Source organism: Quercus lobata, chromosome 9, assembly GCF_001633185.2.
Source record: "Quercus lobata isolate SW786 chromosome 9, ValleyOak3.0 Primary Assembly, whole genome shotgun sequence".
NCBI lineage: Eukaryota > Viridiplantae > Streptophyta > Magnoliopsida > Fagales > Fagaceae > Quercus > Quercus lobata.
This window is the reverse complement of record NC_044912.1, coordinates 25,188,268-25,194,267: the sequence shown is the minus strand read 5'-3', so window position 1 is coordinate 25,194,267 and position 6,000 is coordinate 25,188,268.

Here is a 6,000-nt window from a genome sequence, read left to right as displayed (position 1 = left end):
TATATATACTATGTGAGACATGAATTTTAAAGATATATGGGAGTATTTATCGGTATTTTATAAGGAAAGTGTTTGTAAAATATATGGAACTGTGAGATAGATGATATGAAGGTTAAATATAGTAAATAGATGAGATTATAACTGCTGTTGGAGTGGTTTTTGTGTTATGTCATGGGTTGTGTTACTTTCTAAGAAGAGAGATTTTGTATGAGAAATAAAGAATGAGATGGATATGTGTTTTTGGGCAGCAAAATGATGAAATTTCAAAGTATTGAAGTGTGGGAGAGATGGATAGTGTGTAATGGTGTGATGTAATGGGTGTGATGTGTTGTTATCTATGAAGAGAGATCTTGTAAGAGAGATAGAGAAGTATGGAAGAGTTTAGGGATATATGCAGCCAAGTGAAATTTCAGAATATTGGGGATGAGAGAGGGAGATCCGAGAGGGGCCACTTTAGTGTGTAGCTTGGTCCTCTTTATATAGAGCCAAAGTATATAACTAGATCAAAACTAGTTGAAGGAAAACTTAGCAAATCAGGAAAAATCTTTGACAAAATAAGTGGTCTCATTAGAGGGATTTTGGTTTTTAGCCAAAAGAAGAAAGCTAGGGACATTAAGGCTGATAGAGCTGCTGTCACAGTTGTCAATCATAGCTGTCATAGCTGGCTAATCACGTCTTTTGCTTGAAGGACAAAACTTGGCATTAAATTCATAATTTGGTTAAAGATGGTAAGATAATTTTTATGGGATCCTCTTATTCTTGGTACCACAGCTGCTAGGATTAGACATTAATGGGCAAATGACATCATTTTAGGGTATGTGTCAACCTGTTGGAGTTTTTGCAACTTCTGTTTGGGTTGTCACAGCTCCTGCTGGAGCTGTTTTAGCTTCTGTAGAAGCTATTATAGTTTCCGCTGGAGTTGTTACAGCTTATGCAGAAATTGTTGCAGCTTTCGCTGGAGCCGTTTTAGGTGTTTTTGGCTAAGTTTCCTCTCTTGGAAAAAATTATATGTTTAGTCCATATATAATTTTGGTAAGTAATAGACTAGTTAGTTGATATTTGATGAAATTTTAGAAATGTAATTATGGTCATTTTGTATTTTAACTAAATCTTAGAGAGTAAAGAGAGCATTTTAATGCTAGATATGAGATATTAATTGTGGGGCCAGAGAACTTGTGACCCCGGCCCACTTTACGTTAGGGCCCAAGGCCAGAGCCGAGGAGGGATATTGCCGAGGACATACAACGAAAGTCCAAATGGCCTAGAGATATAGCCGAGGACGATTCTGTTCTCGGCATCCCAAAGTGCTCGTGGAAGAAAGGGCAAGTACGGTATAGGAACAGTTCATGGAAAAGCTAAACACCTCTGCATTGATGGGGAAAGGACCCCTGAACAGTGTGGTGACAAAGGACAAGGGAAGGGCTACCATTACTACGATTAAGTACTCTGCGCCTGACAGAGCAATACTTTTCAGCTTTTACAACCACCTCCAACCACTTTGGGTATGGGCTGATAGGACAAGTATCAGCCCTAGAAAGTTGAACCTATACGTGGACGTTGGAGGGAGGCTAAAGGCTAGTATAAAAGGAGAAGGAAGCAAGCCAAAAGGGAGGGGGGGGACAATGGTGAAGAACCAGAGCCTCCCAGGTTGTGCCGAGGAGAAAATCTTCTTGGGCAAGTGCAGCTCATCTCTGTGTGTCCATCATAAACACCACGATTAACCACCGTCCGATGACCAAGGCCTAGCCTTTCAGCCCACTTTCTACAAATTTATTGTTTGAGCCTTTAACGTATGAACCCAATACCAATTTGGGATCGTTACAAATTGAGTCCTTACATATATATATATATATATATATTTAGCCATGTGTTTGTAATTGATTTAGATGATAATAATATAATTAATATGAAATGATATAATTACATTTCTAAACTTATATTATATAATGGACATTAATTTTTATGTAAAGAGCATGAGGAGTTTTATCGTTTTAAGTGTTATGTGATATGAGAGGCTTACCAAATGTTACCTATTGCACACTGACCGATCAAAGTTCAGGGAATTGGGGAAGACATGCCAAGTAACATGTTTTCCTTTATCAACTTTGAACCACTGGAGTTTTACTGAATATACTTCTTGGCCCTCCAAACCACGACTCCCAAAATTCCCCTGATGAGACTCATGAGCTTGGATCATGAGCTAAAAAATGAGATGATATGCTATGAGCTTGAACTATGAGCTTTGACGCCTTTTTGTCTAAATATGGGCTCTTTTGGGTTTTAGAAGAGATTTTTCCAAAATCCATGATAGTGTTGACATGGTGCGGGTCGTCAATGAAATGAAGTCATGTAGTGTGAAAAATTTGTCCTCAACAATCTTAAAAACAATTTTAGAGTAATATTTAGAACAAAGTAAATAGCCAGATGTTTTTGGCAACCTCTTAAAAGCCCTATGCTAGTTTTGCTAAATGGGCTGAAATTTCTGTTAAAAACTCTTTTGAGCTCTTGTAGCACAATGGGCCTTCTATAATTCTTGATGGGCGCAACTCAAACTGAATTCTACACATATACCAGGAACTAAATTATGAATCCGAGTATTGTCAAACACCATATGCAAGTTTGAACAAACAAACGTTAACCGGTCCAATATGCATTCCTAAAACTCCAAAATTGCTAGTCTGATCAAAATGACTTTAATATTTGGCATCATGTTTATGTTGAGGATAAATAATATTGCAACACATGCCAGCAATAATTTAAACATCATGTGACAACCTATCGTGTCAAATTTAACTCAAGAAGTGGACCACTTTTATTAGAAGTTATACCGAGGAAAAATACTTTTCCATTGATTTAAAATTTCTTTGTGAAAAACTGGTAAGATGTCGGTACAAAACAGCCTAATATAACTGACATAATAGTATAACACAACATTTTCAATCAACGTCCCTAACCACTAACCAGTATATATGATGGGCAAACAAATTTTTAGTGAAACATATTTAAATATGATATATATATATATATATATATATATATATATATATATATATGTAATTAAAAACATTGATAGTTAAAAGTTCAATCTGAGAAATTGTAGAAAATATTATATGTACTTGTCTGTTTGGAAATAGTTTATTTAACTGAAACTAAAAATTTTTTGTTGAAAATATAGAAAATATGTTAAAAAATAAGCTGAATAGTATAGTAGGATTTTTGAATAGCATCAAAAAGTGCAGTGAAACCCATGAATAGTAGCAAAAATAAGCTAAAAGTATAAATAAGCTGAATTTTTCAGCTCATCCCAAACGGATGCGTAGTTTAATTATAAAAATAAAAATTGAAATCAAAATAATATGAAGGAAATATGAGATATGATTTAATTACAATTTATTTCGTATTGAGTTGATCTTGAAGAATATTTTATAAACACAATAGGTTGACCACAAATCCTTTATGTCAGAGCAACAACACTATCTGCAAGAGTTACATCATTTATAAGTTCCTAAGGCCCTCCACACCCACTTGAAATAATACCGAACTATCCCAAAATTACAAACACTTAAAAACTAATTCATTGGTTTCTCAAAAAAAAAAAAAAAAAAACTTAATTCATTGGATTTCCAATCTGACATTTGAGTAACCATTGTCAACCTGTCTTTGCAAAGAGCTATGCATGTTGGTAAACCCTAAAACCAAAATAGTCTCTTGCACATTCTAATTTTTTGCACTAAGTTTCTTCAAAATTGGCATTATTCGATGATTTGGCATGAATGCAAACTTGAACATGCGATGCAAGCATCAAATTAGGGTTTCAAACATAATATTCAAATATACTTACAGAATTTGTAAACTCAAACAAGTTGAATTTATGAAGCAATGTGCTGTAGTTTTCAATATATCTTATGTTTTACATCAATGTAAATGTTGTATTTTTTTCATTTTTTTTTTCTTTTCATTAAATAAGTGGTAACATAAATGTAAAATCCTCAATCTATGAGGAACAAAGAACAATATTAGCAACTGAGTCATAATTTTGATAAACTATTTATTCATGGCCTATCCGTACACCCAAGGTATCATCGAGATCATGATTTCTCACAACATTAAAAAACAAAACATCCCTGAACATAAAAGTGTCATAAGTGTAGTTTAATTTAATTTGAATGAATCCTTAGCATAAAATTAGAATGTGTAAAATTTAACTGCAATAACACTTGGCACAAAATCACAGTTAAAAACAAAATTTTAATTTTAACTAAATTTGAAATTCCATTGCTAATATATATTATATTGGATATAGAGGGTAAATATTTAATGATAAGATCAATAATAGAAAACAAAATCATATGGTAAAAGATTAATCTAACAAACAATTATACTGTCAATCAAATCTTTTTCTTTAGAAACTTATCCTCTCAATCAAGTTGTGGTGGGGTCCTTCCCTTCTTAACCTTCACCCACCTCCCTGCTTATCCTACACCCACCTCACCACCACCACCACTACCGTCGATCTCCAATCTCCGATCTTCCCACTGCTGGCAACATTCTCTTCTCCTTGATTCGACCTTCTTCATTCTCAGATCCGAGGTAAGATCCACTCTTTTCTCCGCCTTGATTTGGAAAATTACATGCATTTCAATTCAATTTTAGGTTTCTGGATCAGAAATTTTGAAACAATGAGAACAAAAATCAAAGGCGAAAATTCAATCTTAGTTCTACATATAAGTTCGAATATCAAACATCCAAAACTTTAAGGTTTAAATTATTCAATAGAATTCTTGCTATATAGAAATCTCTAAGGCAAAAATTCAATAGAATTCATGCTGTATAGAAAGTTTGTCTTCAAAATACTATTTATGTTCTACATATTTGGATACCAGGGTTTGGATATCAGACATCCAAACCTCTAAGGCAAAAATTCAATGGAATTCATGTTATATAGAAAATCGTGTTTTAGAAAGACTATTTTAGTTTTAGATATCATACATCCAAACCTCTAAGGTTTGAATTTCTTTAACACAAAAATTCAATAATAATCATGCAATACAAAAAATGTGTATTAGAAATACGATTTCAATTCTACATATCAATTTGGATATCAAGCACCCATACCTTTAAGATTTGGATATTTCTAAGAAAAAAATTCAATATAATTCATGTTATAAAGAAATCACCACTTAGAAACATTATTTCAATTCTACATATCAGTTTAGATATCAATGGACATCTTTAACGAAAAAATTAAATAGTATTCATTTTATACCAAAAGTGTGACTTTGAAGCACAATTTCAGTTCACATATGAATTTGGATATCAAACATAGGAAAAAAATTCAAACTTATTCATTTTATTTAAAAATTGTATCTTAAAAACACATTTTCAGTTCTACACATATATTAGTTTGGATATTAGTCATCTACTCTAAAGAAAAAATTCAATAGAATTCTTACTATGTAGAAATCGTGTTTTAAAAACACTATTTTAGTTTTACATATTAGTTTGGATCTCTTTGACAACGATTTAATAGTATTCATGTTATATAGAAATCATGTCTTAGAAAGACTATTTCAATTTTACATATAAGTTTAAATATTAGACATTCAAACTTTTAAGGTTTGAATATCTTTAAGACAAAAATTCAATAGAATTTATGTGTGTTATAGAAACACTATTTCAGTTTTATATATCAATTTGGGTATCAGACATCATGCTATACATAAGTTGTGTTTTAAAAAGATTATTTCAGTTCTACATATTAATTTGAATATCTGATATCCATGTCTCTAAAGCAAAAATTCATGCTATTCTCACTTATGACAATTATTACTGTGCAACAGGCAACAGCTGCCATTTCAACTAGTTTTTCTGTTTCTTCTTTTCGGCACCATTGCTCTATTTTCTAGAATATTAAAAAAAAAAAAAAGAGTTGTACAAATTAATCTTTTCTTTAATAAGAATACGTTCAATTTTCTCACCAGTCTTTCCCTGTTTTGATAA